This window comes from Vidua macroura, chromosome 3 (assembly GCF_024509145.1).
Source record: "Vidua macroura isolate BioBank_ID:100142 chromosome 3, ASM2450914v1, whole genome shotgun sequence".
NCBI lineage: Eukaryota > Metazoa > Chordata > Aves > Passeriformes > Viduidae > Vidua > Vidua macroura.
Window position 1 is genome coordinate 68,884,279 of NC_071573.1, and position 25,754 is coordinate 68,910,032.

Sequence of the window (25,754 nt, forward strand, 5' to 3'; positions counted from 1 at the left end):
TTATATCAGTAGCTCAGATATATCAAGGAAAATTTGGATTTCTGCTAATACACTCATCTGCTATTTTGGGGTTTTTTTCTCCCCTATTAGAAGAGTCAGGTTTTTCTTCTCTATTAAAAAAAATAGCAGGTTATGGCTGCTTGGAGCTTAAGAAATTATATAAAAGCAGCATCTTTATACATAGTAAGTTTTTTTGCCTTTAGAAAGACTGTGATGCCCTGTGCATTCCTGGGTGTCCAGTTTGTATGGTATAATTATTTATATCCCTGATGTCTACCAAAAATGCTATTGAACTTCTCTTGATAATTCTTCACACCTGTCAGGTTTCTGACAGAAAGTGTTATAGAGCAACTATGTATTATCTATGCTCTCACTACAAAAATAAGCTGCTGTGACTTTTGCTTCATTACCTGTATTCTGCCATACCCACAAGAGGATTTGCCCGAGTCATTAGCTGTTCTCTGTAATTAGGGCTGACCTGGTGCATTTTGGTCCTATTTCTAGCAGCTTTTAGTTTGCTGAAGTCATTCATTTGGGCTCTGATGTGCCTCAGTAGTGTATTTCTGTTGCTTATCTTCATTATCTCTTCCTTTGGGGTGAAGATTATCTTTCTCCTTGGGAAAGAAAATGTGGGAAAAGCTTGAACATTTTGATGTATTTGAGGCTTACCAAGATTTGCTATGCTATGCTTGTAATTCCTTCAGTTGTAGTCTGTTTCTTTTCTTCCAGTCTAATCCATTCAGAAGATGTGAATGTTGATGCTGCTGGGTGTAGTAAATGTTAAATCTGGTCCATAAGATTCCTGAGGAATGTGGCTTGTCCCCTGCCCAGAACTGCATGTGTCCAGTCCCAACCAGATTGGATTTAATCTGCTCTCTGTGAAGCATTGTTATACTTCTGCTCACTTTATTAAATCAGATAACCCTACACAGTGAGGTTATGTTCCAGTCTCCTGCAGAAGAGATGTTACAGAGTCTCAGACTCTGTAATTTTCCTACATTTCACTGGTAATTCATTTAATACAGCTTTTTGTCCCTTCCTTCCCCCCCTCCCCGCCAATCCCACAAAGTTTGAGGTGATCCAATTGCTGGAATTACTCAGCAAAAGAGAGTTGATCTGTGGGCCATCTGTGTGGATGTCTGTCCCTCTGTAGCCACTGGAGAAGAGATGGGAAGGACTGTTAAAACAACAGATGGAACAGAGCACTTCAGCCAGCTGTATTTCCCAGCTCTCTTGGCTGGCTCAATGGCAAAGATGGGTCATGATGTTACAGCAGCTTGAGTAACCATTATAGGGTTTAGCAAGTGCTAAATTGGTTGTGGTTTTTGTTTTTAATCTAGATAATAAGCCTTCCAGTTGCTCTTTTAAAAGAAAAACATTACATTTTGAAAATTCAGATGTTGCTTTAGGGAGTGTTACACGGGTGTTGCTCTTTTCTGTATGTGCATTGGTGCAGTTGATACAAAAGCTCTTGTTCCGTCACACAGGCATGTTTCACACCTTACATTCCCCTTCCTCCCCTGCAGAGAACTGGATATAAACACATAGGTGATACAGGGCCATCCCACCTTTCAGGAGGTATGGAATTAGCTATGGAACAGCCTTGCAGCTGGTCTTATGGCCAGCTCTGATCACTTACAGCAGAACTGCAGCTTCAAGCAGGAAGGTGCCACCCAACTGGTCGTGGGATCCTGGAGCATTGTAGGTGGGATCTCCACGGAATTTAGTTGCTAGGAAGCATCACCTCCTTAGTGGGCTCATGCAAATTAAGGTTTCTTTTTTCAGAGGTTAGTAATTTAGTCATGTTTGTGAGTTTTCTGCAGAGATCAAAACACAAAGATTTTGCCTTGACACCTTGCAAGTTTGTGGTCCAAATCACAAAACCTCTCGAGCTGTTCAAGGAGCGACCAGAAGCTTTTCACATGAATAAATCACTCCAGTTTCCCATGCCTTGCTTCAGAATTAGCTTGAAAAATTTTGGCTGACGTCATGCCAAAAATCCAAAACAGCAACAAAGCAAAGGGGAAAAAAAAAGCCTCCCAGCAGATACCCAGCATGGAAAATATTGCCAAACTTGGGTCTGTTTGTGCCAAGTTTATAATCAGGCAGCAGCAGGGTCTTAGTAGGTAATGCTCTCAACCCACAGCTAATGAGCCCTGCAGCGTAGGGAGTGAGGAACACTGTAGAGAGAGCCTACATAATGCTGTGTGCATGACACAGATCATATCTGGGAGTAAAAAGAAAGGAGAACACGATGTCTGGGCATCAGATAAGGCCATTTCTGTGGATATTATTCTTACTAAAGGAATAAGTGTTGTAATGACAAATAGATCTATAGGTAGAGTGTAAGGTGTGTGGGCAGATGTAGATTTTCCTGACCTAAGTGTGCTGTAATTTTGCAGTCCCAGCCACAGCACTGCTTTCCTTCTGTATTTCTTTTATGAAATACAGGAGGAGGGAGATGGTTAAAGTAATTTTCTCAACACTAATTCTGCCTCATTAATACTTCATGGATTTAATAGATTTTAGAGTTACAGTCATTTGGGAGACTATTTTATCAGCCAGTTTCAGTGAAGGTTGCTGAAACTAAGTGCAGGACAGAATGCATGTGTGTGTGATACAGGATGCTGTGGTATCAGGATTTCATTATTATGGGATTTGCTTAGGAGATTTCTCAGTGCTATTTGTGAAGCTTTATGTTGGGCACTAAATATATTGCATATAGGCAAGCGATCTCTTCAATAAGAGTTTGGCATGGATCTCCAGGTACAAGTGTGTCTGCTTTCACCTCATAGCGTAAGCACACTGCTCTAGTTCATCTCCTTACACCTGCCTCTTGTTTAAATGCTCATCTGACATAAACGTAATTAAACTGCATATAAAGGATCATGAAGAGGAGAGATCTTATTGCAGATTACCAAAGCTGAATATTTTTGGACATTAAGTTATTTATATTATCATTCTGCTAAGCTCAAAGATAAAATAAAGCTTTGGATGCAATCCAGAAAAATCAAGAACAGAAACTAGTGTTTTATGCATTAATGCATGTCTTGAGAATGCCTGCAGTGCTGTATCACAATACCCATTCCAAAATAAAAATTAAGATGGGTGGATCCTTAAGGCCAGTGCTCAGTGATGGGGGAGATTACTGCTTGAGGTGTCACTCCATTAGCTGAGGTGGAAAGTTCTCTTAGGGAGTGTTCCACATCATTCTGCAGCTGCCCTGCTAGCAATGGGCAACAGCATTCCTGTGCTCCAAGGAGTCCTCTGCAGCCTCCACTGGTCTGGAATAGTCAGGTCTTCTCAAGACATATTATCAGGCAATTCACTGGTGGTGATTTTTAGAAAATAACCAGTGAGCTTAAACTCAAAGTATGTGTTCATGTTAGCTCTGAAAACCTCAGAGCTAACAGAGGTTTATACAACCTTCTCATAAATAGTATTTTGTCCTGGTGACCTTTATACCTGTTCATGCACCCACCTATAGGAGTCTACCTAATATAGAAAGTCATATTGCTGCTATTGTTTTAAGAAGAGAAAATAATAAAAGATTCAACTGTGTAAATGTCATTCCTGCCCGGCCCGTTTAGTATTACAAGACAGGGAGAAGCCTGCTTTGAGATTTTTCCCTCTGGCAAAAGCTTGAAAAGCCTTGAATATTGTGTGCCTCCTTGATCGTGTCATGCAACAGTGGTAGTGAAAAATACAAAATCTACTATCTCATTCTGCTAGGGTTTTGAATGCTGTGCTGCGTGCTGAGCACTAGTCTTCCTAATCTTACAAGGTGATGTTGAATCCTGTAACAACCTTCCAGGAAAGCTGTGACATAGCTACCATCATGGAAACGTGGTGGGATGGCTTGCATGACTGGAGTGCTGCAATGGATGGCTACAAGCTCTTCAGAAGGGACAGGAAAGGCAAGGAGACTTTGTGTATTAGGGAGTTTTCAGACTGTGTAGAGTTGAGGATAGTGACAAGAAGGTGTGGAACACCTGTGATATGAAGGGCAGCTGAGGGAGCTGAGGTTGTTCAGCCTTGAGAAAAGGAGGGAACCTTATCACTCTCTGAAACCACCTGAAAGGAGGCCATAGCCAGGTGGGGGTTGGCCTCTTCTTCCGGGCAACAAGCCATAGGATGAGAGGACACAGCCTTAAGCTGCACCAAGGGAGCTTTAGGTTGGACGTTAGGAAGAATTTCTTCACAGAAAGGGTGATTGAGCATTGGAATGGGCTGGAGTCACAATCCCTGGTAGTGTTTAAGGAAATACTGGATGTGGCATTTAGTGGCATGGTCTAGTTGACATGGTGGTGCTTGGTCATAGGTTGGACTCAACGATCTCAAGAGGTCTTTTCCAACCTAATTGGTTCTGTGTGATTCTGTGATTCTATTATTTCAGATAGCATTGATTTACTGACTTATGTTTTGTGCTGTTATTTTATCAAACTGCATTTCTTACCTTATATTTTTTTATGCAAAATTATGATAACTAAAGGTAGTGACTTTACAGACAGAAGGATAAAAATAGCACAAGACATTTTAGGTTCTTTGTGAAATTATTAGTTAAAAATAGACATAGATGTTAAATAGGATCTGAAATGTTAACTACTTTGATCCCTGGTTAACAGACATTCTCATTCATGCAGTTAAGATGCTACATAGAAAGAAGACTCTATGTGAACGAAACTTCAGTTGTACGCTATGGAAACAGGATTTTGGGTCATCTCTTGTCCTCTTTTGCTGCCTATCAAAAGTTAAAAGTTTGTCTTTTTCTTCAGTGGAAACTTACACCAAATTGAAGTACAGTATGCTTTAAGCTAGTGATTGCATCAGTCACCAGCATCTGTTACTGAGGGGTGCTGAGTCTGGTTAGCTGTAATTGGACAGAATCATCAGTCTGGGGAAGTCCTCATTTTCCACAATATTTGTTGCTTGTGCGTGACACTTAAGAGTTTTTGTCCATTTTTTCCTTCTCTGCTAATTCCTCAGTATTAGGGAATTAATTTCTCTCTGCATGCCATTTACTATCAAACATAATCCCCTTTTCCCCCATTTCCTTCCATTTACATCCTTTGATGAGAAATATTTGGGCCACTACATGTCTTTATTCTTGTCAGACAGAGGCTGATGAAAGATCTGTTACAGGAAATTCTGCTCTATCTATAGAGCAGGGTATCTCAAAATACATGCTTAGACATCTAGAAAGCAGAGACTGACAGCTGATAGATGCTGTAGACTTCTCATTGTTTTCTACGGTGGTCATTATGACAAATGTGTCAAAACACAGGGAAACAAATTTGTATACAAGTGAAGGGACATCTTTTTGACAGGGAAGACAATGCAATATCCACTGTCCTATTTTTAAGATACCCATTATGCCATTTTGGTATCTGCTAAATGCCTTTGTAGAAGCCCAAGATCATTCAATTTGGTTTTTTCAATGTTTTTTTCTCTTAAGTTTTGCCCTCTAACTGACTGTAATTACACAGGGAGGCTTAGTTTGAGTTTAACCACTGGCTTTCCTGTATGTCATTAGATAGTGTTGAGGGATTATCAGGCACAGTTGTAAACTACAGTATATGTCTTCATTTTCTTTTTTTAGATTAGACTGTTTATAGGCCAAGTTTTTCAGATGACAGAGAGAGAGAGAGGGAGCACTAATCAAAGCTGACAAAGCAGAAGGAAAGCCTGTGTTGACCTACGAGGCTGTTTGCAACAGCCTTTTGCTCACCCCAAGGAAATAAGAGCATGCTGAAGACACAAGCTACATTTCTAGTGTAAAACAGAATTCTTATGCGTTGGTACTAATGTGTTCACCATTTCTGTGTTAGTGCAGCATGTGCCTTCCATGTGTGTCACCCTGTACATGTGGTGTAGGTGTTATCCAGACACAGTTACTTGTCCAGTCATGTGTGTGGAATATGTCATTGGCTACTATCAGCAGCAGCAAATTTTGCACAGAACTGCAGTTCTTGCTCTGCTTTGAGCAGTTTCATGTGGACTATGCGCAGCAAAAGGTGTTGCACCCTTCATCTAACATCTCTTGCAGCAGTGTCCAAAGGGACTCTGTATTACATAGCAGGCAAAAAGCAGCCCAGCTTGAAAACACTTCAGAAGGTGGATGGATGTTGGGAAGAGCTCTGAGGAGGGAGCTCTGTTTCCAGGCAGAGAGAGGAAGCACTGGAACTGCTTGCTGTGCACAGCCAGTGGTCTTTGGGAAGAGCTCACGTTCCTATCAGTTTTGTGAGTTTGCTTTACCATCCAGTTTAAGTCCCCTAACTTGCATCTGCTTTTATCCATACTTTTCTGCAGGTGTGATTTGGATGAATGTATATGAGACCTGAATTTTAAATTTTGTGGGAAACAGACCTGTTGCTCTGGTGTCGCAAGACCCCTTTTACAGCACTTCTAAGTTTCCAGAATTCAAAGAAAATGATGGGGTTTGTTTTGAGGCATATGTTTGAGACAGCACTGAAAGTCATTTGTATTGCACGAGTCTTCTAAATGCTGTATGAAGTATTTCTGTTAACATCAATAGTCTCTATTGCTGTATTAAATATTTCCTGGTTGTGCTTCTGATTAAAGAAATAAAAAATTCCTAAGCTGTCACTTTTAACCACCTCTTCTTCTCTAAGAAAACTCTTGCTCAATACTATGAGAGTTCAGTACCATTCCAGGCCACCATCCTGCTTCAGTAGGAGCTGTAAGAGTGCTGCTGGGTGGAGAATTTTTGTGTCAAGTTACCAACTCTGTTCTGCTACCACTGTAACCAGCAATTCTCTGGTTTTGGGTTTTGTTTTTTTTTGCCCAGAATATTTCTCCTCTTTTTGAAGCTACTCATGAACGTAGTCAATGGCTTGCTATGCTCTTTTGACTCTTTTATGTCTGGGATAAATTCCAGGAGCTTTATGGTGTGGCTTTAGGCTCCACTGGGTTGGAGATGCTTTTACTTGTCACCCAGACAAGAACTCTCCTTAACTATTTAAGACTAGGAAAAAAAAAAAAAAAAAAAAAAAAAAAACCACAGAAAAAAACCCAGAAAAAACCCAACAACAAACAAGTAAAAGCACAATAAAAAATATAAAACCATCTTCCTGTTTCAGGGTGGAAGAAGAAAACACCCTAGGCACAGCTGGCAATTAGTTGTATATTTTCTTCAGGTTTTTAACCAGCTCTCATAGAAATCTGGTTTTTGATGGACAGTTCTCTAATGATAGTGGACAATGAGAGCAGCAAATTTAATATGTTCTGCAAGTCAGGGGTGGTTGATGTACCAGAAAACTGTGAAAGTCTGAGAGAAATGCCTTTGGAGCTTGCTTTGTCTGCTCACAACTTGCCCTTTCTTGTATTTAACTGGTTTGAGTCAAGGTTGTCTGCTCTAGGCTCCTCTGTGTCAGTGGAGTGGGGGAGTGTGAAGGGAGCTGATTTTTAAAAATATTTTTTTTTTCTTTTATTTTTAACCCAGAACACATGAGCAAAACAACAGGCTGTATGCCAGTTGAAATCGTGGTGGCTCATGCAAAGTGTCAAAGTAGCTGTTGGTGCTGTCAGAAATCTGTTCTTGGTTAGTTTGGCAAGACATAAACTAGTAAGTGACTCTCCAGAGGTATTTCTGTGATTATGTGGCAGGTAATGACACATTTACTGTGTTAACAAGCTCGACTGTAGCTTGCTTGACATGTCCAGCAACCTCCAATTAAACTTTAATTTACAGAAATAATTCCTTCTGATATTGCATGCTAGTACTCTGCAAGAGTCTGGAAACATCTAAGGCATCCTAATCCACCTAATTTTATAGGTGTTGCTTATCTTATGATTAAACAAAATCTTGAGAAATAGGATTCTTCAATGGAGCCCAGTTAAATCTTTTGCAAGGACTGCTAAAGCTTGCAAGTAGAAGAAACTGACACTGCAGATCATTTATCTCATCAGTGGGTAATTTCCAAACCCCACTTATTATGTAAATGTATTCAGTAACCAGAAGAAGGATTATGTGAGAAATCATACTTTTATGTGCTGTAAGTCATCTCACCTGTGTTATGTTTGTTCTGGTTGAAAAACAGTGTCTGACTGTGACTGGGAGCCTCTCCAGGGATCTCATCCTCAAATCTGCAATGCTGTGATTTACAGGAACAGCCTTGTGATGCTTCTTGAACCTTTTGGAGCTTCCTGTTTCTTTCTTATTCTTTCCAGGACTAATGTAATTTTAGCTACTTCTTAGCAATTAGATCAGGCACAGGCAATTTCCTTGTAAAATTGCCTGAGCAGGTTCTTCCATAAACTGTAATAAACTTGTCGTGGCTCAGCGATGTTTGGCAGAGTAATTAAACTGGACTTCGGTGCCACAAATAGGTATGAAGTTAAAAACCACAGATCTCCTCAGGTGCTTGAGTTTCTATAAACATAGTCTCTATCATGGCCATATGTGCCTTCTAATTCTGGTTTCTGCTGCAGTCTATGCATCATTCACTCTGGAAAATCATGTTTTAAGTAAATTGTCTGATAAAGCCCTTGCACCTCTTATCCCTCAAATGTGCCAGCATTAGATGGTTTCAATCTGTGCCATGTGTGTCTTTGGTGTTTATTTTAGAATAACACTATTTTAAAACAATACCTTTGAATGTTCAGGGATCTTAAGACAGAGGAAAGAGAGCAGTTAAAGATTTCATAAAAATCAAGAATCACCTTTGTGAGCATCTTTCCAAATAAGCCTGAGAACTGTACAAACCTGACAATTTCTTTGTCAGCAAGGGCTGTATTGATTTTGTGCAGCATGACAGACACGTTCTGCTAGGTCTTTGTGCAAAAGAGACTGTGCTAACCTCCTGCCCCTTCCCCTATCAACCTCATCACTTTCTGACTGCATGTGTCTGGTGCCCCTGCAGCTATCCCCATAAACGCAAATGCCCCTTTAAACATCATTTCTCAAGTGTATTCCTCTTCGTTTCAGAGAGCACAGACAAAGCAAGTGTCCCTGTTCACACAGAGACATACCATTACATTTCCAGCCAGTAGTCTGATTGCTAAAAAGAAAAAAACCCCACCCATGGGTAATTAGTACTGTGTGTGTAGTTAATCGATTTAAAATTAAATGCCACTGGTGATGCTGAAAGGTCGTACTAGGTTTTGTTATTGCTTTGAAAAAAATCTGGTTTAGTAAAGACATCTCTGAGAAGGAATATCGGTTCTTTGTGCACTGCCTGCAACAAAAGAGAAGCTGGAGGTGCAGTTCCCACAAAGGATGCTGTAAATGTTATTATCACCTAGATCATGGGGTTTCTGTGTTAATTTTAAGAGAGCAGCCCTTCAGTGTAAGGAAGTGGCTGTATCTTCTTAGTCACAGCAAAAGGAGCTCGTGTGCCAGCGGTCTTATGGGTGAGATAGGAACCTCATCTCCTGCTTCCTAGTCCATCATCCTCATCATTAGATGATTCTGCCTCCCAGGCAGACTGATTACTTCATATTTTCATTCATTAATGATTTATCAGACAGCTCCTCCCCTAAAGGCTCATCTCCTCTGTTATACTCACAGCCCACACGCAACCAGCAACATGTAGCTGCCAGCTGGCACTCTGGCTTTGGGAGAGCAAGCTGCTGGTAGCCCTTTCCACATCTCCTGCTGCCCCCTCCTCCCCTCCCTTCCCAGCTGCACAGCTCACCTGCCTGCTCACCTGGCTTCTTAGATTGCAGCAAAGCCATGAAATGCCCCTGTGTCCTGTCCTCCTATGCCATCTCTCCAATCTGATTGTTTAATGTGCTTTTCACAACTATTTTTTCAATTATTAAAAAAAATAGAGAGATGAGGTGACCCCACCTGTTATGCAGCCATGCTTGTGTCTTTGATACAGAGAGAGTAGCCTCTCATTTTGGTGAGAGGGTTTGCTCAGTGGTGACTTAGATTTTAGTTGACAAGTGGGAGTGCTGAGGAGAGACTAAATGAGCTGTGTCTGTGAGCAGGAAGGTGTGGGTTGGCAACAGTTTCAGGTTTTGCTATCAGGTGCTTGGCACAACAGCTCTGTTGAAATCCCTCTCCAGTTGTCTGTGTGAGAGAGTGATTTTTATCACGTTGCTAAAGATTAACTCATTCTTGTTCTCTGTTCTGCTCCCAGGAATCAGGCATGCTCTGAGGTCTGGGAAAGAGAGTCCAAATGAATTCTCATGATGAAAGGGGGTAAAATCCAGAATTGTTTGCTACTGTCCAATTTGTCCTCTGCAGGCAAGTGGTGACTGAGAGCAGTGGGAACAAGGGCTGCAGGACAGGAAGAAAACAATATAAACTAGGAGAAAAGGAATAAATGAAACTCCCTTGAGTAATTTATACAAGAATGTATAACTTTTGAGTGCTTAATCTACTCTTGGCAAGTGGTGACTGATAACTAATTTTCTCTCTTACCTCTCCCACAGCCTCCCAGCATCTTCAGAAAGGACATGTAACAGGAATAATAAATCACATTAATTTAAAAGGCTAAAATGGGAATTATGGATTAAAAGTGCTATGGATGCCTCAGTAGAAAGAAACTGACTGTTCCTAGGATGCCTAAAGTATATTTTCATTTGCACTGTTTTTGAGATCTTTCTGAATTATTCAGGGCTCTCCACTTACCTCTTTGCCACAATACTTTTAATCACTTTCAGTGTTGAAGGCATCAGTGTCCAATTGAGCAGCTCTTTTGCTCCTACTGCTTGAGGGTAGCTAGAGCCTGACACTGCTCAGGCTTTGGGGGAAGTCTGGATCTAAGTCTAGATTGGATTATCTTTTACTCTAGGTCTCTAAGTTGGAGCTTCGTGCTACTGTTTTAAGGAGGGAGATGGAAGGTGAAGGGGAGTTCAGGCTGACACACATAGTGGTGCTGCAAGATGGCTTTGGCTTTGGAGCAGAGAGAGGTGTGTGAGAACAGTAGCTGGTTGTGTTCTTTGTGCAGCCACACACTGAAGAAACAGTGTCAGCTCTGAGGGTGTAGGAACTCCTGCTGCTCCATGTCAGAGGAGGCTTCAGGGCTCTCACAGAGAGGGTGGAAGACCATGGCAGAGCTCTGCTCACACAGGCTGAGGGGAGAGTACCTTGTACTCAGGTCAGAACAGGGGGAAAACCAAGAACAGCAGCAAGTAGCTTATTTCAAGGGGTAGTCTGTGAGCAAAGCAGGGACTTGGGACATGGCTCTTGCAAGCCTCTGGACCAAGGACACAGCCCATTGCTTGCTGTGAGATGGGTGCATTCCAGAACTGTGGATGAGGATGGCAACCGAGACGGATAAAGCACTTCATGCATTAGCAGGTGTGTCAAAGCTTCTTCCAGGCCTCTCAGTAAAACCTGTCAAACCTGGCACACGACTGTCAACAGAGCTAAGGGCTTCTTGCCTGAGGACATTTCTGTCAGTACAGCTGAGTGTAAATTTACAGCACCTGACTACTTCATTCTCTCTTCTCTGTATGTGGGATGTGCATAGGGTGCATTAACTGTGCAAGAAGTTGCTGTAGTGTGAAGAGTATGCACTGAATTTCCACCTAGTGCTAACTGTCTGGGGTAAAGCACATTTTACCAAGCAGTTGTTTGGTTTTCCCTTGCATCCCATCTCTTAGCTTTACCACTTGGATTGGAGCACAGAACATAAAAAAGAGGGACTCTGAACCACACCTTTTCCCTGCAAAATGTATACTATGCTTTTGTTGCCTTACTGAATCATTGCATTTGTCTCTATCTTGTAAAAGGAGTGAGAGGGGGATTTTTCTAAGTGCAGCAAGCAGGTCTTCACATGACTTGGCAGAATCACAAACTGCTGCAGTTAGAAAGGGCATCTGGAAATCATCTACTCCAACTCTCTGCTCAAACCAGAGCAAACTTAAAGTTGGTGTCTCAGAGCCATATCCAACTGAGGTTTGGATATCTCCAGCTGTGGAGACTGTGGAGACTCCACAGCCTCTCTGGGCAATCTGTGCCAGTGTTCAGCACCCTCACAGTACGAGAGGTTTTTTTTTCATGTTTAAACAGTATTTCCTGTACTTTAATTTGTGTCCATCACCAGTTACTGGAAACCACTGCAAGGTCTTGCCTTGTTTCATTTACTACCTTCCATTAGGTATTTATACACATTAATAAAAGCCTCCTCTTCTCCAGGCTGAAGAGTCCCAGCTCTCTCAGCCTTTCCTTATAGGATGGATGGTCTAAAATCATAACCATCTTTGTGACCCTTTTACTGGATCTGCTCAAATAAGTTCAAATCTCTTCTGTACAAGGGAGCCCCAAATTTTCAGGGATCCCTAAATTGAATCCAGCACTCCAGTCATGTCTTACCAGTGCTGAATACAGGGGAAGGATCTTATTTCTCAACCTGCTGGAAGTGCTTTTTCTGATGCAAGCCAGGAAGCTGATGGCCACCTTTGCCATGCCATAAGGGAGCATTGCTGGATTGTGTTCAACTTAGTTTCCGCTGGAACACGCAGATTTTCTCCTGCAGCGCTGCTTTCAAGCTGGTCAGCCCTGGATTGCCTGAACCCTGCTGATCAGGTTAGCAATTTCAGCTTTTTCTCATATTTAATGTGTCTGTGGCAGCTATTTCTTTGTGCAGACTATTTGGTCATTTTACATAATTACACTATTGAACTAATTAAACTATCATCCTGAAATCATGTCCTGTGGAAAGCAGTTCCCAAAACAAGGCTCAGTGAGGCTTGCACCAAAGTGGAACATGTAACCCACCTAATGTATTGGGATTTATTTCCTCCCTTTTTCTCACGCTTAAATGTAAAATAAGCATTATACTGAAGGAACCAGGCAAAGGCTAATTTGCCTCATTTGAATGTGAAAAGGAGCCCACATCCTTCCTGTGCCCTGCAAAGAATGCAGAAAGACTTTACAGAGAAAACAGATGTACTAATATGTATCACTTGTTGGGGGCAGGGGGAATACAGGGTGCTGCCATCAAAGCAGTGCTGAACTTGCAAGAAAACAAAAGCACCAGCATACAAAATATAGTTCTGGGAAGCTGACAAGGTTGGGACTCTTTTCTTTTGCTTATATTTATGCTCCTGGCATCTGAAGAAAAATATATATACAAAAGGAAACATGGAGCCTCATTATTCATGCTTCATCTTCGGAGAAGATGGTTAAGTGCCCAAATGCAAACAAAAAGCAGAGGCTCCAGCCCAGCTGTAGGGAAATCTCCTGCATTTCAGAGACAGTATTGCCTTGCCAGAAGAATACACTACTGACATCATATACAAAACAAACATAACTTTTGGAAGGATCCCTTGATTTCATTTGTGTTTTAAATACCTCTCTAACATGTAAATATGAAAGAGTTTGTCCTGTTAGCTCACAAAAAAATGCAGAATAGTTTTGAGTTTTAATGGTCTGATGGTTTTCAGCATGAGAGATAGAGAATAAATGAACTCAGATGGTATTTCTACAGCTGTGCAATGCAGGTCAGAGTCCTGTCCTTTCCTGATCCATCTGTTTATCCCTTTCCAAGAACTTTGGCATTAGACAGTCAGTACTGACCAGTCAGCTTGTGAATTTGCTGGTGTTCATAACTTCCCAAATTCAACAACTTGCCTGATGCAGATTTGGCCCTGTAGCTGTATAGAGTCTCTTGCCAGCTTTTAGCTTGCAGACTGGAGGCAGTAGCATGTGGCAATTTATAATTTATTATATACATGTATTGTCAGTCCCAGTAATGAATAGGAGAATGCTTTAAAGTTTTCTCTTAAACAACTACCTCAGACTTCCTCCTAAAAGCTGGTTTTCCAAAAGCAGAGAAGTGAAGTATAGCAGTTACTCAGATGTCTTTGTTCAGCAGTGGTAGCTGAGTAACATCCATGGGTAGGTGCAGTGCTTACTGAAGATGTTGTGTTCTTTTTCCTAAATGCAGCACAATGGACATTTTCTTACAGTCTGCAATACTGATGTTCACTTCAAATTGACATTTCCTGTTGTTTCTGCTGTTTGCAACTATGGAAAGTGTTCTTTATTCACAGGAGTTTTAAATCTATAGCACTGACATACAAATATCCGGTCGTGGATAAGACAGGCTCAATAACCTTGAAAAGAGAAATTTTAAGCCCACTTACCTAAATCACGTAGAAGAATGTGAATGGAGCACAACAGCTTGAGGTGTTTGAGTTGCAGTGTAAGTGCTGGCTTGTTTTGTACAATCAGGGTAAATAAAATCTTGGCCTTGAACTGGTATCTGTGTATTGGAACAAACATCTCAATGCAGCACACTGCAGAAGGAAGGAAGCAGAAGAGAAATTAGATCACTTTCCTGCATTATTTCTTGTAAGTGTGTAGTCTTCTTACGTATGGAGCACACATTTCCTGTTGTAAAAATATTGTAACAGCCTGCAGTAGACAAGCAATAAATAATCTGCTGTCACTGAAAACTGGAGTCAGAGTAGCATGTTTAGAGGGAAGTATTGGAAGACTGCAGATGATTGGATCTTCATGCTCTGAAAAGATCGTGAGCGTGAACTACATAACCACTGCTGTGATTGTCCTAACAAACATGGCTTTACAATGTAGAAGAAATAATAGACTGACTCTTCATACAAATGGCAGTGTAAAGGTATGAGTGCATTTGGTTCTTGCTTTTTTGTTTTGTATCATCTGTGCATTTAGACAGAACCATGTGGGTATCTTAATCCCCTCTTCTTCACGTGCCTTTATCCTGGAGTGTACGTTCTTCCTTTATCTCTGTCTACAGTGATATGGGTTTGTACCCATATTCCACACATTCTCTTACAGCATGATTAAGTCCCAGCTGCTTGAACTGCACCAGCTGTGTTTTGTGATAGGAATCACAGAGGTGAGAACCCAATTCAGTAACAGAATCACCAGTCAGAATTGTTTGCATTGCAAGAACTTTTAAAGTTCATCTACTCCAACACTCTTGCCCTGGACAGGGATACCTGCCACTAGACCATGTTACTCAAAATGCCATCCAACCTGACATCAAACATTTCCAGCAACAGGACACCTGCAGTTTCTCTAGACAGTCTGTTCCAGTGTCTCACCACCCTTATTGTAAGACATTTCTTCCCATATCCAGTTTAAAACTACCCTTTTTCAGTTGAAAACTGCATTTTTAAAAAAAAAGTCACTACAGGTTCTGGTAGTTTCTCTTCATGTTTCTTGTAAGCTTCCTTTAAGACTGTTCTAAAGTCTTCCTGGACTCTTCTCCATGCTGAACAATCCCAACTCTCTCAGCCTGTCTACATAGGAGAGGTGTTCCATCCCTCTAATAATTTTCATGGCCCTCCTGTGGACCTGTTCCAGCAAGTCCAAGGTCTGGTACTGGGGATCCCAGAGCTGGGTGCAGAGCTCCTGGTGGGATCCCACAAGAGCAGAGTAAAAGGACAGAATTGCCTCCCTTGACCTGCTGGCCACACTGCTTTTGATGCAGCCCAGGATTCAGCTGGCTTTCTGGGCTGGAGTCCCATGTTGCCAGCTCATATCCAATTTTTCATCCACCTATATCCCCAAGTACTTCTCCACATGGCTTCTTTCAGTTCCTTCATCCCCCAGTCTGTACAGATGCTGGTGATTGCCCTGACCCAGGTTCAGGACCTTGCACTTGGCCTAGTTGAATTTCACAAGGTTTGCACAATCCCACCTGTCAAGTCTGTCAAGGTCCCTCTGGATGACATCCCTTCCCTCCAGTGTGTCAATGGCACCACTCAGCTCAGTGTCATCCATAAGCTTGCTGAGGGTGCACTCGATCTCACTGCCTATGCCATTAATAAAGATCTTGAACAAGGTAGGCTTACATGAGATATGAGGAAGAAATTCTTTACTGTGAGGGTGGTGAGGTACTGGAACAGGCTGCCCAGAGAAGTTGTGGATGCCCCATCCCTGGAAGTGTTCAAGGCAAAGATGGGTGGGATTTTGAGTAACCTGGTCTAGTGAAAGGTGTCTCTGCCCATGGCAAAAGATTGGAACAAGATGGCCATTAAGGTCCCTTCCAACCCAAGCCACTCTATGATTTTATTACTAAATTGTATATAATTCCTGATGATTGGTGGCCTTAAAATCCTTATTGCCTGAGCCTTGTGATGGTTATGCAGGTCCCAGCATAGAGTAAAAGATTCTGTGGCTTCTGATGCTCAGCCAAACTGTGGACCACAACTTGTGGCCACATTCTGGGGGCAGGTCACATAAAGGGTGGTAGTCAAAGGACAAAAGTCTGCTTCTACTTCGTGTAGGGGTGGTTTAATGTTCCACATGAAGTAGCTTCAGTGGCTGTTACACATGATCACTCTTGTCTCAGACCACACTTCCTATGGACATTAAAAATGGTAATCTTTATCTGTCTCTCAATCGTGGTCAGATGACAGATGCAGTCTTTTATTGTGGTAGAGTGACCCACACAAGTAGCTGCAGAAGAGCAAAGTGAGAATCCTCACAGGACTTTCTCTTCCTGGAAACACTCCAGGCACACAGAAAGGGGAAGCCTTAAGTGTCTCACCTGTTTTTTGTGTTAAGCCATTGCAGACTATCTTTCTGTATGGACTGATGGGGGAGGAGCTGGAGGACTGGGAGAAAAGAAAAACTGTAAATAGCAGAGCTGTAAGCCTTTCTTAGGAAACACAGTAAAAGGGAGAGGAGGAAATGAGCTTGAGATCTGCTTTTTTGTTTGGTTTTTATTGTATAAAGTTGAGGGACCAGCCACATTCAACCCTAGTATTTTCCCTGGTGAGTTCTGAAAAACTGTATCATTGATGTGTGGGTCTTCCTCTTTTTACAGAAGTCATTTCAGGAGCAACATCACCAAGTGGAGAAGAAAATCTTTAGCTCAGTCTTTTATTCTCAGGATAGAGATTGTGTAATCCTTGATCTGGTTTCCTACCATAATTTATTTTTTTTATGGAAAAAATATTCCCAGCTTCTCCTCTTGTTGTCCCTGTGCAGAAAAATGTCAGTGTTGTCTCAGTGTCCTCTGACTTCAAACTATGGAGGCACACAGCATGCTAAAGCTTGGATGTTTAAGTGAGTGGCAAGGCAGGAAGGTATGGTCCTGACAATTATATTGTGAGCAGGTCCATACAGTCCCCTAAATTTTAGAAGCATGTGAGAAAGGGAAGAGTGCTTTACATTAAGTAGAGGGAAGTGTTAGGAACTCTTTTGAATGTACTGTGGCCATAAAGGACTGCATTGGGCTGTTCCTGGGGTTTTAAATTAGTACTTTCTATAGGACAGATGTTTCATGCATGTTATGTGCAAAGAGCCAATTATATACACAAGTCGTGCAAATTTAAGCTATAAATGAAATGCTGTGTATACATACAAATGCTCCTTTAGGAACGTTTGTCTTGGTTCTCCCTTTCTCAGCATGTATCAGTATTGCTGCTGGGAGGTGGGCATGTTGTTTGGCTGGGGTTTGGGTTGTGCTTTGTTTCCTCTCATTGTTTTCTTCAGTGAGGAAAGGAGATTGGCTAAAACTCTTTTCTGGTCTCTGTTGTCATCAGCACATTCGATCTGCCTGCGTCCAAAAGAATTATGTCAAAGCAATTGCCTGCATTTGTTTCTTAGCGTGTTCTCCAGCAGCACTGTCGCTTGAGGGTCAGACCAGAATACATTAAACTGGAATTGGGGCAGAAACTGCAGCCAGCCTCAGGTCAATGATGCCTCTTGAGATTTGTGAAAGTGACACTTCTGGGGTTCATTGCATTAAATTCCATAGCATTTCTGTGTCTAGTCTGGGTGAATTACAAAGGCAGATGGGATGGTTAGTTTCATATTCTCCTATTTAATTCTGTGTCTGTGTGTCTAGAATAAAAGGAAAAGCCTTGCATCTGATTTACCTTGCAATATTTAAAAAAAAAAAAATTTTTTTTTAATCCACGCATTAAAGCTCTTTGCCTCTATGTAGTTTTTATCGTTTATAGTTAGGAAGATTCTCACAGTTACTTCGTCTGTAAAATTCTATTTCTGGAGTCTGGCCTATGTGATCCTTGGTACATCTTCTGACAGAAGCCTTTACAAGGTTTAAAAACACAGTTGCATGTGTGCTTAACAGAACATCCTCATGCTGTAGGATGTAGCTGGGGTTCTGCCAGAGGGAGAGGGGGAAAAATGTATCCAGGAGGACAGAAAGTATAAAGATGCAAAAATGCACAATTCAAACTGTACTTTTGGAGGCTCTGATTCATCTTTTATTAGTACTCTGAAACCTTGTCCTCGATCAGCTTTCCCTAAACTTCTGCTCTGTTAGTGACTAAAGAGTTGCCAATCACAATTTTGAGTTGACTGTTGACAGGAACTGTTGATAGGAATGCTGGATATGGCAGAGCTGAAGCGGTGGGGTGTGTGTGAGTGCATGTACACATACATGTACATACCCACCACACCTGGACAGGCCTTTTTCCTCCCTAAATTTTTTTACAAACTTTCTTGCTGTGATTCACTCTGCAGAAGCTTTGTACTACATGTTTACTGAAGACAGGATCTTTCTTTTATGTTTGTGACATATGACCAAGATTTTACTATGCAGTGCATGTTGTGTTTTAGCAGGCATCTCTTACTGAGTGTAACCAAAAGTTTGAAAAACACATTTTTTCCACCTGTTGAACATAAAAATAACTAGAACCATAATTAAATTTAATTAGATGTTTGTATGAAATAACGCCTTCTAAATCTCTGGAGTGGCATATGTGAACTAGTCTTGAGTTCTAGTAATTGAGATTATTTTATCTGTTTTATTTGCAGAATTTACACTGCAGCATTCAGTCATGAATGGGTTCATTCCAGAAGCTTAAAATGAGATGATGCCAGCAACTGGCACAAATCAAATACTTCCAGCCTTCCCACTCCTGCACATTGATAGGATTAATACTTTCTGGCCAAAGGCCCAGGTTAAGACAGACAGCATGCACAAAAGCTTGTGCTGCCTCCTTAAAAAACACCAAATTTAAATATTGGCAGGCTGTGAGATGAAGCAAATTCGCTCACCAGGGCCCCACAGCTGAACACATGATCCCCAGGAACCCAAATGCCCAACCCCAGCCTTGGGACAGATAGCCAAAAGCTTTCTTGGCAGCACCCAGTTCCCTCAGCATGCAGAAAGGGAAGGAGAAGACATGTAGACACTCTGAGTGACTTGGGAGGTTCCTGCAGGAGTAGTGCTCATATCCATTCATTCTACATAAAGGATCTAACTTGTTTCCATGAGGAAGGTATCTAGAGTCCACCAGTTAATCCTAAAAGGGTGAATTTGGGAGAGGAAATATCAGTGAGGTATGGAGGACTCTTTTCCACAGCATAATTCTCTGAGGTTACCTTCTGTGGCCAGGTGCTGCGGCGATAAGATCCCAGCTAGATCCCTGGGACAAGGTCCCAGTGGCATGCAGCAGATGAAGTGAATTGCTGAAACAACAGCTCACCGGTGCTTTCACAGTGGCAGAGTTGTAACAACACCCATCATTTTCCTAAAAGTGGCTTCCTTGGCATCTCAGTGTGAGGAGCTTTGTACAGTGAGGTTTTGTGTGCTGGGAATTGAGAGAGGCTGCCTGCAGATCCTGCAGAAGATGGACAGTTGGGTGTCAAGCATACTTAAATAGCACCTCATCCCCAAAAGCCTGGGGTTTCCCCGGAGATGTTTTGTAAGCTGTGAGCAGGAAGGCTGCCAGGATTAATATCCTGTAAGGAGAAGGAGTGTTTCTTGGTAGCATCACAAAGCACAGTGTGGTTGGTGCTGTGACCACTCAGCTCACCTGCAGGAGCTCCTGCTTTGTAGCAATTAACCCAAGCCGTGTAGGCATCCTTTTTGAATCAAGCGTGGTTACTTTCACAGCTTTGCAGAGGTGGGCAGTACCTCATAAACTGTGGTGCAAAGGGTTAATTACTGATTAATTGCCTATAACACATCATTGCTGACCAAGCAGAACAAACTTGCCTGTTCACAGCCTGGATTGGAATAATTTTCAGTCCTGATGCAATTTCTACCTTTGCTAGATCAGAGTCTGCTGTTATCAAATTTATTCAGTGTAAGAATACTGCTATACCATGAACAAAATAACAAAATTCCCTCTAAGATTTTTGTTTATAGCAAAGCTTTTTGTAGCCCAGTGTTTTCAGTTACTTAATTTCTCTTCCCTGAGCACTCTTCCAGTTTTTCCAGCAGTTTTTTTGTAAAATGGAGCAGCAGAACCTGATACGTTATTCACGGAGCAGAGGAATGAGAACCAAATACAGCGTCACCGTAACCTACCTACTCATCTTTTGATTTTCATTTGTTTGTACAGCTGAGGCTCACGTTAGCCCTTTTGGCCACAGCCTTGCGTGGGGAATTCATGTCGAGCTGATTGCTTCCCAGGACCCCGGGTCTCATATTCAGTCTCTGCTTCGGAGGATAGAGTCCTCTCTCTCCCTCTCATCCTGTAAGTATGGCCTGGATTCTTCATTCTCATAAGGTGATTTTGTACTTGGCCATATTAACACCTAAATTGGTTTCTCTCATCTTTCTACAGACCCCAGTTGCCCTATGTCAGGCTTGTTCTTTTGTGGTTTGTTTTCTGCCATTCCCAGTCTCATGTCTAACCACAATGACTTAACTTTAATCCAGGTCACTGGTAAGGCTATTAAATAGTAAAGGCATGATCACCAATGCCTGTGGAATCCAACAGGAACCCATTTGTTTGCTAATAGTTTCTGATTTACAGTTACACTTTGGTTTCCTTAATTTACCAGCTTTTTAATACTTCTAGTATGACTGTGGACTCAAAAGTGACTTCAGTATAAAATAGGTTGAAGGTTTTAGCCTGGTCTTACATGGTGCTCTCCACCAACGGAGCCCTGATTTCCATGTACAGATGGAGACTCTCCATGTAGGCTTCAAAGGATTCAACAGAACAAGTCAAATTACTTAGATTTGTAATACTGTTAACAATGCTGTCTTCATCAAGTGAACTTGTAATTTTTGCAAGAAATGACATCAAATTAGTTTGACAGGATCTATTTTCCTTAAAGCCAAGTTAATTGACTTTAATTACAGAGCTTTGAAAAAAGTTGTTAATTGAGGCCGATGTTGGTTGTTCTATCCTCTGCAAAATACTGGAGACTCATCCAACTGGCCTGTAATTACTTTCTACCCTTCTCAAATAGTAGCCCAGTATGAGCCTTCTTCCTGTCTTTGGTCCTTCCCCAAGGACCAAGAGTTGCTTTAGATGCAGTAGCAGCTCCAAGGCTACCTCTGTAAACCTTCTGAGACAAGTTTATTTCTAGCAATCTGCATCACTCAGAATCGTTTATCTGCTGCTTAACATCCCCTCTCCAGTGGCTGCTGTGGTGGGAAGCTATTTCATTATCATTCTCATGAACAGATCATCCAGCCTTTTACCTGTGTGCTAATCAGAAACATTTACTCAATTACTTCTGCTGCTGTCACATTGTTATGAATGTTTCTACAATTTTTATTGTTCAGGATTAATCTTTCATACTCTGCTTAGAAAAAAATTAAAATGTATTTCTGATTTTACGTGTCTTTATTTTTTTCTAATATCTTCTTGTTTCCTGTATATAATCTTTATTTTAGCTTTTTTTTGCTTCTTATTATCTCTTCCTCTTCCCCCTTTCATGTACAAATTTTCTATATAACATTTTATATGTATTTTCACTTCCTTGGTAAACCCAGCTGCTGGGCTTTTTTTGTTGCGCGTTATTTTTATCTAGCCCATTTCCATGGTTGTAACACTGTAGGCATTTAGGAAATGTCTTAAACTGTTTGCAGATGTCAGCAATTTTCTGTATGTTCTCCTTCAGCCTGATTTGACTCCCATTCACTCTAGTTTTGTGAAACTGCTTCTCAGATAGCATGCACTAGGACTTTAATTTATGTATCTATAAAGAGCATACGCTCACATATTGCATAAAATTCTGGTCTGGATTTGATTGCAGACAATGTTAACTATTTGCACAGGAAGTATTGGTCCTTTTCAGTCTAAACAACCAGTAACCTTCTGGTTTGTGATCGTTTCCTCTCTACTGAGACAAAGTCTCGAGCAGGGATGCTCTGGCTCCTGTGCTAACCCACGTATGACTCAGGGGCTGTTCAGGCTATGTTACCCAGCCGGCGGTGAGCTGTGCATGTGCCTGCAGCTCCTGCCCAATGCAGCCCCTGGCTGGGGCAGGAAGCAGGTGGGTCCTGCTGCACATGGGTGGGTGCTTGTGTGACCACCGTGGGGTTTAGCTTGTGTGTGGTGGAGTTCAGCTCTTCACCTTGTGGTGATCGTGCTGTAAGCTGCTCCTTTGGTGCTGCAAGGCCAATGTTGTAGGTGACTCATTGGCAAGAGCTTAATTTCACAAGGTTAGGAAGGCCAATCCTTTTTTGAATTTAGGGGTTAGTAACTTGTCATCTGTAGCCCTTTGGAAAGGAGAGGCCTGTGTTAGTGCTAGTGACATAAGGTCTCCAGAGTAACACAAGAGGGGATTTTGTACTTCTTGTATGTAAGTGTTGAAGAAGCTCATCATCCCTGTAACTCTCCAAGATTATTTATTTCCTAGTTGTCAGTCACTCAGATGTCATTTGTGACACATATGGCGTGGCACCACCCTCTTCCATTTGGATTTTTTAAATTGGCTACAGCTGTTTCTGTTACTAATATAATAGTCTAAATATAGCTATTATTTTTCAAGAGTACTATTTTGCATTGCTACTTTATAGGCAGAGGGTTTATCCATTTTTTTCAGAATCCTGTAATTAGCATATAAGCAACTGAAAAGGGTCATCTTCTCACAGCCTTTGCTTTGGTTGATGTTCTCCTCGATATCCGGTTTTTGCTAAATGTGCTTGTGGTTGCTTATTTGACCTGACTCTCCCAGCCAGCCTGGATTAGAGTGTCAATTTGTTCCCTATCAAGAAGTCCTTTTCCCTTTACAACACAATCCACAAATCTGACATGTGTCCCCTATGCTGTGGGGACAGCACAGTTGTTAATTTCAGTGGCCTTCAGCTTTTTGTCTCTTTCTGCTAGGAAATAGGGAGGAACTCCAGCAAAGATCTCCAGATCTCCTGAATTGTCAGGACTTGTGTTGTTTCTCAAGGCATATCACAGAGTCATTTTCAGTGAAACCCTCCCTATCTGCTCCAGATTACCACCCAGTTTTGCCTTTTTGTTTTAAATACACAGAAATAGAGAAACTTCTGTGGACTTTTCCTCACGCACTGAGTGTGTAGAATATACCTTTGGTCAGTTGGGTTCAGCTTTCCTAGCTCGGTCCCTTCCCAAACCTCCCCCTGCCTACTTGCAACAGTGGCAGAGTGAGAAACAAAGAAGGTCTTGATGCTTTGCAAGCACTGCTCAGCAATAACTTAAACCTGGGTGCATTATCAACGTTGTTCTGCTCACAGAGCTGAAGCACACACAGCAGGGTTTGGGATGCTGTGGAGAAACTGAACCCCATCCAGACACAATAAACTTACCTAAGATGTCATCTAGCTGTAAGCTGCTGTCATACACTGAATCTACGGTGGCAACAGCTGGGTTTGAGAGAACAGGTCTCGCTAGAGAATTTTCTGTGTGTGTGTGAGCATAGGTAGGGTTTCTGTGTGTCCCATTACTGGTGTAGTCAGTACTTTGACACTCACTGCCTTTATCACAATGTGGTTGCCACTCAGTTTGGGGACCCCACCCATCAGCATCTTTGCTGTTGTAGATGAAGCCAGCTACAATGATGGGGCTAAAAAGCTGGGGGTTTCTTTGTGGGCTGGCCACAGGCAAATATTTGCTCATGTTTAGGAAAAGAGGATTTTTTCCCCCGGTGTAACTGGACGCATAAGGGATTTAAATAACTCTACTAGAATGTTAGCAGTAGCAACCTAGAAGAAATGAGAGCCCCTTCAGGAGGGAATGGTGTCTGGAAGGGTTTCAAAGTCTCCTGATCTGAGACTCAGCTTGCTCCCTTTTTCTTGCTGTCACATCCTCCAAGTTCTTCGGTCACAACACAGAAATCAGACAAGGCAGAGAAGGGGTTAGTTTCATTCCTGCATGGGTGAAAGGGGATGAGGAGGAGCAGTGAGGGGTTTTTTTGAGAGAAGATTTTTTTTATGTCCCTTTCATGGTACATAGTGGCAAACAGTTGCAGAACTTCTTTACTGTGTCCTTCCCCTTTCTCCACTTCCTTCCCTGCCCATCCTGATTCACATTTGGCATTCTGCTCTGCACCACTCTCATACTGTGGGTCAGATGAACACCCATTAATCCTGGGGAGAAGCTAAAAATAGGAATTGAAAGAAAAAAATCAGAACTGTGTGAATCAACCTGCAATCATCTTTCTGTTCTCCTAATGGGAGAAAAGAAAGAGGAAATCAGTGGAGACACTGTTTTATTTCTTCTCTTTCCAAGACAAAATTATTCTGGCATTTGCAGCAGTTGTTCTCTTGCTATAGGTTTTCTAATTTACACACTTAAAAGGCACTTCAAAATTTAGGTGCATTAGCTCAAAATGCTTATGCAGACCATCCACCCGCTTCTCTCTGCTCATGAATAGAGCTACCACAAGCAGCCTGATGAAGGAGGAATGTAGCTTGAAATCACACCGTTGAATTTGCATGATGTTGTCTCAGAACCAGGGATAGATCTGTCCTTTGTGGGGGTTAACTCTAGAGTAAGCAGTAGTTGCTGCCATTAGTTCTTAATTTCAAAGATTCTTTTAACACATTTTAAGCATAAAAGAATCCTATGTGCAGTTTTAAGGCTGACTTGCTGTTCAGTTCATGAGCGTAAAACCTGCAGGCCTTCCCTCTGAAGTTAGTTACACATAAGACTTTTTCTTTTAGATTACAAGTGAAGGTTGGAGGTTGGTGGGAAAAAAAAAAAAAAAAAAAAAAAAAAAAACAAACACAGAAGAATCTTTTCTCAGAACTACTGCATTTTTCTAGGGCATCTTTTTTTCAAAGTAATAAAAGCCCTGAGACAGTATAAGGCATAACTCAGTTCCTGTAACTTTAAGAGATTGCAGTGTGAGCCTTTAATTGCTTCTTGTGTTTTGTTCTGGTTTGGTTTTGCTTAAAGGGATGTATCACAGGGAGTGGAGGAGAATTCACTGTTTTTTGAAAAAGATGAGGCCCCGACATTCACAGACTTGGCTGGCAAAGAAGCTGCACAAAACCAAAAGGGTAGAGACGTGTCCTTTCATGGGCAGTTTGGAAGGTTTATCTTCTCTTCTTGCACCGGGGAGCTTTTGATTACGGCTGCTCAAACAGCATTGTGGTAATGCAGCTTCCTGTGGCCTTGCCAGGTGACGTTCCCACCAGACAGCTGCCAGACAGTCCCACCACCACAAGTGACCCTCAAAAGAACATGTGGACGTGGTTATTGCTCCCCCTGCCCAGCTGGAACACTGACTTCCTTTTTCCTTTCTAGCTTGTAATAAATAGATCATATATCTGTATGGATAATGAACAGATTGGGTTGTATTAAATCTCTTGCCAGAGAGGGACCAAGACATTCATTGTTCTTCCTTCCTGGCCCTGCGTGGCCACTCACCCTGCCCCATGGACAGCTGTGCTCACAGCCTCTGGCAGAAGCCAAGGCTCTGGTTGTAGCTCAGTGAAGTCCTTCAACATGCACCTTCTCTTCCCTGGTCCTGACCTCCAAGGCTGGCTGAAATTAAACGGGCAAGGTGAAGCCCAAACCTTCATTTTTCATAACTGTCTTCTAGTGCCAGTCTCAAAGGGGAAAAAAGGGAAGGCAAGCACAGGGCCACGCTTTGCAGGCATGTGTTATAACTTAAACCTTGTCTGTATTGTCAGGAAGCTGTTGTTTCC

At 41.9% G+C, this 25,754-nt stretch overlaps 1 protein-coding gene across 4 annotated transcripts in view; it reads left to right on the forward strand.

Moving 5' to 3' along the window:
- FYN (FYN proto-oncogene, Src family tyrosine kinase) overlaps positions 1-25,754 on the forward strand; it is a 138,744-nt gene that overhangs the window by 64,449 nt on the left and 48,541 nt on the right. For 3 of the 4 annotated variants that reach the window (XM_053972860.1, XM_053972862.1, XM_053972863.1), the window contains exon 3: positions 20,233-20,367. The exons of the other annotated variant lie outside the window; for it this stretch is intronic. The gene's annotated coding sequence lies outside the window, so the exon portion shown is untranslated. The remainder of the gene's footprint in view (positions 1-20,232; positions 20,368-25,754) is intronic. 4 annotated transcript variants of the gene reach the window in all.